The sequence below is a fragment of the Mastomys coucha genome, unplaced genomic scaffold (genome assembly GCF_008632895.1).
Source record: "Mastomys coucha isolate ucsf_1 unplaced genomic scaffold, UCSF_Mcou_1 pScaffold17, whole genome shotgun sequence".
NCBI classification, from domain to species: Eukaryota; Metazoa; Chordata; class Mammalia; order Rodentia; family Muridae; genus Mastomys; species Mastomys coucha.
In genome coordinates, this window is record NW_022196899.1 from 18,827,351 (window position 1) to 18,839,583 (window position 12,233).

Sequence of the window (12,233 nt, forward strand, 5' to 3'; positions counted from 1 at the left end):
TAAACCCTTAGCGAGACTAACTAGAGAGCACAGAGACAGTATCCTAATTAACAATATCAGAAATGAAAAGGGAGACATAACAACAGACACTGAGGAAATCCAAATATCATGAGAACTACAAAAGCCTATACTCAACAATACTGGAAAACCTGGATGAAATGAACAATTTTCTAGACAGATAGCAGGTACCAAAGTTAAATCAAGATCAGATCAAAGATCTAAACAGTCCATATCTGCTAATGAAATAGAAACAGTCATTAATAGTCTTCCAACCAAAAAAGGCCCAGGACCAGATGGGTTTAGTGCAGAGTTTTATCAGATCTTCAAAGAAGACCTAATACCAATACTCCTCAAATGATTCCACAAAATAGAAACAGAAGGTACCCAATCTGTTCTATGAAGCCACAATTACTCTGATACCTAAACCACAAAAAGACCTAACAAAGAAAGAGAACTTCAAACCAATTTTCCTTATGAATATTGATGCAAAAATACTCAATAAAATTCTTTCAAACCGAATCCAAGAACACATCAAAATGATCATCCATCATGATCAAGCAGGCTTCATCCCAGGGATGCAGGGATGGTTCAATACTCAGAAATCCATCAATGTCATCCACTACATAAACAAATTCAAAGAAAAAAACCATATGATCATCTCATTATATGCTGAGAAAGCATTTGACAAAATCCAACATGCCTTCATGATAAAAGTCTTGGAAAGATCAGGAATTCAAGGCCCATACCTAGACATAATAAAAGCAACATGCAGCAAACCAGTAGCCAACATCACACTAAATGGAGAGAAACTTGAAGCAATCCCACTAAAATCAGGGACAAGACAAGGCTGCCCACTTTCTCTCTACCTATTCAATATTGTACTTGAAGTCCTAGCCAGAGCAATTAGACAGCAAAAGGAGATCAAAGGGATACGAATTGGAAAGGAAGAAGTCAAATTATCACTATTTGCTGATGATATGATAGCATACTTAAGTGACCCCAAAAATTCCACCAGAGAGCTCCTAAACCTGCCTTGGCCCTGTGAAGGTTCTATACCCAGTCTAGGGGAATGCCAGGGCCAGTAAGTAGGAGAGGGTAGAGTGATCAGCATAGGGGAGGGGGGAGGGAACAGGGGTTTGTTTTTGTTTTTGGCTATTTTATTTATTTATTTATTTATTTATTTATTTATTTATTTTTGGAGGGTAACCTAGGAAAGGAGATATTATATGACATGTAAATAAAAAAATCTAATGAAAAATTTTTTTCAAAAAAAAAAAAAAAGATACTGGTCTTGACCAAAGTAGTAGTTCTATTGTACAGATAGAGATAAACATGAGCCATATATCTGGAAGTTTCAGTGATAAATAATCGTAAAATATAAAAATAGCAGTGTTTTAAACATAAGGACATGAAGCATACTCTCTGTATATTTTCAAAAAGTTAAAGTCCATATGTTTTGTGAACCTTAAAACCAAATAATGTCTGAAGGAAATAAATTCAAAAGCTAATGTCTCCTAGAATTGTCTGTGTTAATAGCTTACCAATAAACTATTTAATTAAGTCCAAAAAGAAAAAAAAAAAAGCTCCAGTTACATTCAAATGAGTCTAGGTGTCCACACAGAGTTGATTTAATAATAGTATCACTAGTTAAGGTATGTCACGTAGAGAATCTTCGTAGTAAGCAAACTGGCTTCACCTTAAGTAAATAGTGTCCCATGTTGAATTCCACTTTTAGTGTATCATATTTAGCACATTGCTGATGGGTCAACAAAATAATACTGTAAAAGCATATCATATCTCTGAGGAGTCACTTCTTATATTTTACACATAGTTAAATTTTTAAATTGCAAGGAAAATAAATCAGATATAAGATTAGTCTTATTAAACTGTAATGATGAGGAGCCAAATGTAATGTGAAAGTCTAGTTCAATTCTCAAATGTCCAGGACTATTCTATCAATCTTCATTGTTACTCAATTCTGTTCCCTGTACTCTATAGTATATCTGAGGTCATTCTGCACTTTAGAGGCATTTTCTCATTTTAATCATGCAAGCCATACTTGAATATAAAGTTTATTATTTTCTACAAATATTAAATATAATAGAATCATTTTTGAATTGAAGTTCAATTCAGGTAGTAAAATTGGAGGAAGGTATTTGTAGTATTTATCATTTTGTTTGTTTATATACAGAAGACTATGTTGTCTCCTTCTGATTGAGGAATAATTCATCAGAATGGAAATACAGGAAATGCTAAATGTATTGTTTATGTGTGTGTGCTGCAGAGAATTAACTAGCAGCCATGTAGGCAGGAGACTCCTCAAGATAGTGAGACATCCTTGGAGGGACATAGGAACATGGACCAGAAGATTAAATCATTAAAGACTTGTGATCTTAAAAATAAAAACATTACAATCATTAGATTAAAAGTTCAGGTTATTGTAGAAATTTGAATCTCCAATCAGACACAATTACTTCTTCCTCTGCACTGTCTCTGGATTCTACATCAATACCCACATGACTGACTTCTGAGACCATTTCTATGAGAGACCGTTTTCTTGAAATCCTTCTATTAAATTTTAAAAACATTCCAATAAAATAGCTATGTTAATAGGCTCAAAAGATCTAATATGTGCACACAGACAGCCCCTACAAATATTTACACACAAGCATACACACACTTACATGAAAATAAAATATATTAAGACATGATTGCATAATTTACCTCCATTTTGCTTAATAAATTTCTCAAATTTTAATTTTATTGGAAATATGCTGCTTTATATTTTATCAAGTTGGACATTGTGGTAGTTTAAATGTGAAGCATTCCTCAGAGGCTCTGGTGTTTAAATACTTGGTTGCCTGGTTGTGGTACTATGCTGAAAGTTAAGAGCACTTACTGTAATTCTTCTAAAGAATTAAGTTTGCTAATATGCACCCACATGGGGGCTCACTACTGCTAGTAAGGCCAGTTCTAGGGGATCAGACATCCTCGGCTGGCCTTTGTAGAACAGGTACTCATTTGCTTCACATATATGTGTACAGGCAAAACACTGGTGCACATAAAAATATGAATATTTAAATCAGGAATGCAGGATAGTCTCATCGTTTTTTTGGTTATATCAAAGTGCAAGGCACAAAATAGAAACAGATTCACAAATGGATTCAAAACAGACTTGAAATTCTGTACACCAAGGAGAAAACTCAAAGAAAAGAACAGTAAATAATGTTACTGCTAAGGAGTTAATGTCTATCTCAGATAATACAATCTACAACTAAACAAGAAAAGGAAAAACCTAAAATACTGTAATTTATTAATAAAAAGAGATGCAAAATCCCCCTAAAACAACATAAGAGAAGAGAGTTTATTTCAGCTTCCAATTCCAGGTCACAGTCCATAAGTCGTAGGAAGTAAAGGGAGGAGTTTCAAACAGCTGGTCACATGACATCCACAATCAAGAGTAGAAAGAAATGAATGCAGGTGTGCTTATTTCTCATCTGCTCTGCCCAGCTGTACTTCTCAACTCTTACATAGTTCAAGACTCTCTGCCCAAGCAATAGTACCATAGAGTTGCGTACTCTTGTTTTAACACTTGCCTTAACTAAGTCAATTCTTCCCAAATTTGTCCTAAGCCAACACAATGTTTACAATTCCTCACTGAGATGCTCTTCCCATGTGATTCTTGATCATGCATGTTGACAAAACTAACCATTGTACATGTATCCAAAGAGGATACAGAAATTGCAAATAGGCATCTAAACCATTATCATCATTAGTCATAAAAGAAAGGCAGGTCCAGTGATATGCTACTTCATATATATGCTGGCTATGCTAAAAAGAACAGAAAAAAATTGGCAAGGATGCCAGTAATTTGAAGCCATTTTATTGGTGAGGATGAAAAGCAATTGATCCATTATAGAAGAGAGTGTAGATATTCCTCAAAATTTTTCCAAAAAAATACTACATGATTTAACAATATCTCTTCTGATCATATAAAACAAAATAAGAACCCAAAGCCACAGAAAGCCATTATTACCACAGAATTGTACACAATACTCAAGAGCTAATAGTTCCCTCCGTGGTTTCAGGATTACCATTGGATACAGAAAATGTGAATACTACAAATAAATATAGCAAAACATTATGCTGCCTTAAAAAGAAGAGAAATCACTGATGGGCTTCAAAAACATTATCTGTAATGGTGAAAAAACGTAGAAAGTAGGAGGGTATTGACAAATGTCTAGGTGAAGAGAAGAGAGGAAATTTTGTGTGTAGTAGGTACAGAATTTCAAGGGTATAAGATAAGACAAATTGGAAAATTTTAAATTACAAACAACTTAATGCTACGTGAACAAATATACCTTGAAGGTGTTATCATGATGGATTTTGATGTCTTTGAAACTTATAATATAGATGACAGATCTTTGTAGAGAAGTACACACCAAGATGTACTTGTATGTGAGCACCAAATGCTGCTCACATAGAGCATCATTTAGCTACCCATCATGTATATCTAGCTTCCTTACTATTGCATTCTCTTGGAAGTTATTTAATTTTTACTAAGAATATAAAAAAAATGTCAGAGTCATAGGACTGTGATTTCCGAGTCTTTGTTCTTGGAAAAATACCTTGTGTGAAAGTAGGGCTGAATAACACTGACATTACTAAGCCTTGGGTTTCGAGTGTAAACATATTTTACAATTGAAGATAATGCATAGTTTTAATTTTAAATTACATAATATTCCATGTCCCAAAACCACAATAACATATGTTTGCTGGGTGGTAATCATTTGCTGAAAGCAGGCAACAAGTTGAAAGTAACCTTAAAAGAATCCATAAATGTTGGAATCAACATGTGGATTTATATTGATGGCATCTGTTTATGATTTTGAGCACTGTTCTGAGTCAATTGAGGTCAATAAAATAATGTTTTCCCCTGTAAAGCTCTGTTAGCAGTCTCTGTAAAAAACAATGTCCTTTATTACTTTCCCACACCAAGGTTTCTATGCTGTTCAGTAAATGCAGAGAAGTTCCCATCCCATTGTTAGTGGCAGGCACAAATTCAGAGAAATATTTAGGCACAGGGAACAGACACAGGCACAGGACACAGGCAACAGAAACAGATATGTCAGGCATACACAAGAGAAAGAATACAGACAATCCAATAGCTACAGACTCCAGGCAGATGGAAGACACAGAGTCGTTGAGTTCAATCTTCATCAAATAAAACAGCTGAAGTTTCTGTCATCATTATGACATATTTTGGTACTTTTTAAAATTTAATATTTTTTAGGACATTGAGGCTTCCAGCTTGTACTACTCTTATGTAGCAAAATGGAGCTGACATGATTGCAACCCCTCAACTTACTGCTATATCAATAAATCAATACGTCTCTCAGCCCTCATATGACAAACTTCTATTTGCAGTAGGTAGAGATAAACAAAAACAAATGCCAATTCATCAAGGTTTAGACGGCAAGACACTCAGCCCTCAAAGGAACTATACATAGCACATACTACTTCTCAAGGATTAGGGATAATTGCAGAAGGGGAGACAGAAAAGGGTATAAGGGCCATAAGTGATAGATGACTAGAAGAAAATATCTTCTGGATACAGCAGGGAGATGCATATGTGGACTCACAGAGGTTGTAAGAGCAAGCACAAAACTGTGCAAGTCTAAATAAGAACAAAGCCCAGCCTGGAGAGGGGAGTTGAACATGCAGACCCCAAGCCTACCTCTTGAGCTATGGGCAGCTGCTTGCTGCTGAGTGAGATCGAGGCAGTTTCCTCTAACAGAATAGACCATGGTAAGTTTAGTACTCCTTCTGAAGAACAAACATCCAAGAATATTTGACAGAAGAAATTACTCATGAAGGAGAATTTGGAGGACACAAAGTTGGGTGGATAGAGAAACCGAAAGGTAGTTTGGCCTGAAAGTGTTGGGGTTGGGGATTAATATAATCCAATATGTTTGACCCCCAAAATAATCTAATAGACATGTTTTTAAGTTAAGTATTTTTCATGCAGGTAAGTAGACAAATTGATCCTAGAGGTCACAAGGGTTTTTAAGTGATTTCATTGCTCCTTGACATTTTAAAAATGATTTCACGTAGTCCAGGCTTCTCTTGCATCCCTGGCTGTTGTCTTTTCCATCACACACATTAATGAGCATTTATGCCCTGCCACCCATTTTAAATGGTTCATTGGATAGTTGGCATGTGACTTCAACAGATTTCCCTTTTCAACCCTTCCCTCCCCCTTCTAGTTCTTTCATATCCTGTGTGAAGCTATGTTGTATTTGTTAAACTTGAACTGTTCGTTGGTCTAGATTGGTTTTCCTGCACTTGTGTTTCTGAAAAAGATATTTCTGAGAATAGCCATATTTCTTAGAGTTTATCAGAAATTTCTTTGCAATTATATTCAGATTATGATTTTTATCAAAAGGCCAGACAAATAATATGGTGTTATGGTACTAGTTCTTGACTACTTGGCTATGGTGGTTTCTGTGTTCCTCTACTTCACCACGGTAATTTTTTCCTGTGTGGGAAATATGAATGAAATAGGAGATTTGAAAGTTCCTCTTTTCAGCACCTATACAGTCCTATTAGTAGCAGCTGGTGATTCTTATCTGAAACAAGTACTGACTTTGTATTTGATTTTGTTTGCAGTTGGAATTGGATACATGGATGCTTCTTGGTTTGGTGTTGTATATGTGTTTACTCAGCTGTTCATTCATTCACATCACTCTAGATTCGCACATTCATCTTTCATTTGGATTTATAAAATCTGATGTTTAAGTTGCCTTTCCTATAGGTGTTAGAACATGTCAGGGAGAATCTGTGATCCTTGGCAGTGGGAACCTTGGGAGAACCCCTTGCTTGAGCAGAGCGTTCATGAATTCTCCACAGAATACATGGGATCATTGACTTGATCGTGTGGTAAGTCATACAAGCCTCAAAAGCTTGTCCTTCATGTTCCTTTCAGAATGTCAGACAGTTCACCTTCTTCTCAACACTTGCTAATTCTTCATTTAAGGCTGACTTATAATTGGTTTTTTTTATTATTATCTTTATTTTCACCTTACCAAAAGACTGAGTTGGCTGCTAAGTACCTTTTGAGTATTAGAAAATTTAATCACATACATTACAGGAGAGAATTATGGGCCATATGCTCTGCATTCCAGTGCAACTGCTGGGTGTAGATATAAAGGCACCAGAACAGGAGCCTATACTATCCTAAGGCAACCACAAATTATATATCCAGTGTCCGCAGCACTACAGATATAAATAAGTATACAGCAGATAAACTGACTGAAGTTTATATGTCTATGTTCAATTATGTTCACCTAATACAGGGGTGGTGTAATTATGATATATTTCTCCTTGGCTCGTATATTTGTCATTACTTTTTGCTTTTGGATTGTACTTAGTCTCCAACTCTATTTTGGCTCTATTTTGTATGGTGGTAGAACCTCTAGGAGATGGAGCATCTCCAAAGCGAGTGGTTCATTAGGAACAGGCCTCAGGTCTATAGGCTGCCTATATATACTTCCTGTCTGGTATCTACTTCTTGAATACAGATCCAATAGGACCAGTTGGCATGGCTTTTTCTGCTTTGTAATCCTGCAAATTGTGATTAAAAAAAAAACAAAAACAAAAACAAAAATATCCTCTTCTTCTCTTTCCTTGTTTCTTTTCAAGAACTTGGTCTCAGGAAAATACCCAAGTATCAAGAACAATTGTCCATTTTAATGGGCATATTGGACTCAAAAGTGAGAGCCAAAAATGGTGTACATATTCCATGACAAACACCACAAGCCAGTGTATAATCAGGAAAGCCAGTCAGACTACCAAAGCAGTGCTGTAGTGTAAGCAAACTCATCAAAAATCCTCCACAGTTAGGTTTCTGATAAGACAGTGCTAATTTCACTTTCTTATTCTCCAAATTTTGAATTATAAAGTTATTATTGAAAAAAAGGTCATCAACTAGCTTCAGTGAGTTGAAACCCCTTCAGTTTCTAAAAGATGAGGGTGCAAGCCTTGTAACAGGGCCATATGTTCTGCATTCCAGTGCAGTTGCTGGGTGTAAACATAAAGGCAGGACAGGAGCCTAAACTATCCTAAGGCAACCACAAATTATATACCCAGTGTCTGCAGCACCAGCCATTAGCTTTGGGGAACCTTGCTTACCAATGCCGAAAAAGATCTGTGATATCTCTGAACTCATTATTAACAACCAATCAACTTTTAATAAAAGCTGACATACGTGCTTGCTTTTGGATTGTACTTAAGCTTAAGCACCATGGTGATGACGGCCTGCATGATGGGTTAGCAATATTTCCAGACGCCCCTCACCTCTTTTGCACTCAACAGGAATCATCACCCAAGAGAAAGTCATCAATGTGTTTTGATATTATGTATGCTGGGAGGAATTTTCAAACTTTCTAGTGGCCCGGTAAATCTGATGGTAGCTAGTGTGGATCTTCAGCTCAAAGGGCCACAGAATGTCATTTAGTAACCAAGGAAATATTGAAACAAGTAGATGATCACCTGAGTATCCCCCAGGATGCCTCATGTTAAGCTCAGATTTATAATTGAAAATAAATCTTTCATGTCTGGGTGACAAGTCTGAGGTCCTGTTCTGGATGTAGTTTTCACTTAAACATTCTATTTTCCAGTTTTAAGTCACTGTCTTTTCAGCAGATTTAACCTGCATCCCGTCAATGTTTCTTGACAGTGATTAGCTATTCAAGAAAGAAGTGAAACTAATCTCTCTATTAATATACATGAGGCTAAACGAAGAGGAATCCAAGTCTCAAAGGCACAGAGACTGATGTTGCAAGCCATGCAGCAAGGCACACTCCCCCAGATTCATTCACAGAATCAAACCCTAGAGAGGAAGCGTGACATTTGGCAAAGCTGGTAAGAGAGACAGTGGCTGTGGGTTGAGATGACAATGTATCTCTCAGCATTTCAATGTACAGAGTTGATGAGTTTTTTTCCCAGAATGGGGGGAATAAAATATCCTGTTATCACGCCACTTGGCATAGTGCATAAAATACACATTTTATGGTTTTTTTTGTTTATTATGAGTATTGAAGATGAACAACAATGAAGAGAAAGCATTGGTTTTAACTTGCATTGTAACAACCTTATGCCTCACAGAAACATAGTCTGCCAACCCTTGAAATGTACGGAGAACTTTGTAACAGATGAGAGTCAATTAATATAATGAGGTTGATAGAATCCTTTTCTATGCTTCTGTGTGTTTATGTGAGTATGTCTCTGTGTGTATTTGTATATGTGTGTATGCACATGTGTTGCATACACATGAGTGTTCTCTCAGCTATGTATGTACATATGGAGTCCAGAGGTGGGTGTTTAATGTCTTTCTCTACGGCTTTCTGTCTTATTGCCCTGAGACAGGTTTTTCACTGGACTGGAGGCTCATTGATTCAGCTAGACTGGCTAGACAAAGAGTTCTTGGAATCCTCTGTCTCTCCCAATAAACACTGCATGCCATGCATACAAAGCTGTGCTGGGCTTTTTTTGTATAGGTACTGGGGATTTGAATTCAAGTCTTATTTCCTGAGACTTTCCCAAGATCCTGGACTGAGTATTTTAATAGAAAGAATCAATTAAATCACCCTTGGTTGTCATATTTTCTTTTCATGGAGTCTGTAAAGAGGCAAGATGCAAAATCGAATTGAGAGCTGCCCCCATGCTCTGGAAAGTTACGTTTCCTTATCTTTTCTCTTAAGTGGATTTTCTGGCATTCTGAAGTCTCACTATACACTCAGTTTTTCTTGCAAATTTATTGACCTATCCATAGAATGAGAAGCTCTAAAGAAGTCTCAAATTATCTCTAGGAGTAGAGGGATTTCTTACCAAGTTGCAGAGTGACCGTGGTCCATAGCGGTTTTTAATATATGAACATTGTGATGAACTCCTACAAAGTGTGTTAGATCTGTCAGGAATTTTATTAATCAGTGTGACGACGTAACTTTAAAGGAAGGGAAGGCTTAGGTTCAGAGAGGATCTATAAACTATCTATTTGAAAGTATATCAATGGAAATTGTCTTATTATATAGATCAGGTCTTAACAAGGGGGTGAACTAAGGATGTGGATGTCACTAGTCAGGAACATTGGGAGGACAAATGTGAAATGAGGTTGCGAAGATATGACAGGATCTCACACAGGAACTCACAGTGGCTGTGTTTCTATGCTCAGACCTGTACAGGAACAAGCCAGACTAAATCCCACCAGGGATGAGGGAGAATCTTACATGGTCCTATCCCTAGCCAAAGAACTACCAGCAATTAATGATAGCTAGGGAAGGGAGATTTGATTATCTTCAGGAATTATATTCCTGAAGAATCCTGGGCTCTAATGAATGCCACTGTATCCATACACATACATTCCTAACTAAGTGGGCTCAAAGAGTTCTAAAATGAGTATATGAAGCTGGAAGGGAAAATGATGGGGGATATTGAAAGAGTTTGGAGGGAAAAAACAGGGGTGAATTTGATAAAAGTAACATATGAAATTCTCAAGCAATAAATTTAAACGTATTTTAAAGAGAAGATGTCACTAAGTTGTATATGTGCAGCCTGTCCCTTTTGCTTTCTGGATGAGCTGTTTCTATGTTGTGCTGTTTTGTGTTACAGTGTCAAGATGCTACACCCCCCCACTCAGCCTGTCTCTCAATCAACATTAACTTTCCTAGACAAGCAAAGAGAGTTTCCTATGTAAGAATCACTACAAAGAAGAAACATGCAAAGCCAATGTCATATGCCTTTATTGACTTGAAGTAAAATATACTGATTTTATCTACAAATTACCCTTCTAGTTTTCAAGAAAAAAAATATTTGAAAGTGTGGACCAATAAAATCATTTTACCTTTAAGGTTCTTTCTACCTTGAAAAAAAAAATCCTTTATTGTTGGGGCCCAAAAGCCTCTGATGTCTCCGTCTCCACCTTGTCCCTGGCCATCATCCATCAACTAACACTCTTTTGTTTCTTCCACTATCTTGCTTCCATTCCTTCAATTGACTAAGGACATTTTACAATAGGGGGCTTTCTGGACGACTTACAATGAGGACATTCCTTTCCAAACTTTTCATAATGAGGATACTCCTTTCAGAACATTTTATGATGTAGATGTAGACATTCCATTTATGCTAATGTGTAACCAAGCCCAGGCCCATGCACCTGAGCAAACACCTTTGTGATCTATAGCTTTAAAAGCCCCTTGTTTCCCTAGAGTAGATGGAGACTTGATCAGAATTTTTTGTCTTGTCTCGTTCCTTTGCGTCTCCTGATCCCAAATTTTGTCCTTGTAGTTCCCTCTTCTTAAGAACCCTGTTGTTTAAGTCCTGCAGGTCGGAGCACTTTATAAATGAGCTTTATTATTCTTACTGCTAGGACATTTTCTTTTTCCAGAACTGAAATATCTGTAGTGTTTAAGGTAGTTTCCCATTTTCACTGTTCCTAGAGAAGATAGAAAACATCTGGCAGGCTCCCTTGGCAGGATACTTAAGGCATATTCTTTCTTACAATCAGGGAAAATAATCTCACTCTTTTTTTTTTTGTCTGCACTATGTGGAACTCTTTGAAACCCTTACATAAATGTATGAGTAAGTAATGGGAGTAGAATATTTGTTGATCAGAGCCAAATTACATTATGTTAATTTGCAATTTGTTTGAATAAGGTTAATTTAACAAAGGCAAGGGTATCCATTCTATAGAAAATGGACTGCCTCAAGGTTTTCCATGCCAAAAGAAATGTCATGTAGCCTGCTAAAAATCTGACCAGGAAAAGCAAGCAAACAAACAAACAAAGCACATTAGAGCTGGCTGGAGCACTACTGGCTCCTGATGACTGGTGGGTCTATTGTGATGTAGAAGGTTTAAACAAATGGATGCTGTAACACAGACTATGCTGGACATTGTGGAGGGAAGTATTGTAAGAACTGAGCAAACAGGGACACCTCATAAAAATACCAAGGAACAAGGAATGTCCATTAAGCCTAAAGACAGAGCTTCAGAAGGGTTTACAGAGCAAACATCAGTCCCCAGGAGATGCCCTAATTGTGAGGAGTAATGCCTGGTTCTAGGAAACGTCCCTGGGAGGGTGGGTCTCCCCCCAACCCCTCCTACGTGCAATCGGTATCTCCCCCTCACCTGGGGCATAGAGGTCAATGAGAACAAAAGACAATGGGCTCCACCAATG

At 37.0% G+C, this 12,233-nt stretch overlaps 1 protein-coding gene across 11 annotated transcripts in view; it reads right to left on the minus strand.

The window, feature by feature from the left end:
* Positions 1-12,233, minus strand: part of Nlgn1 (neuroligin 1) — a 901,140-nt gene that overhangs the window by 14,404 nt on the left and 874,503 nt on the right. The gene's annotated exons all lie outside the window — the stretch shown is intronic.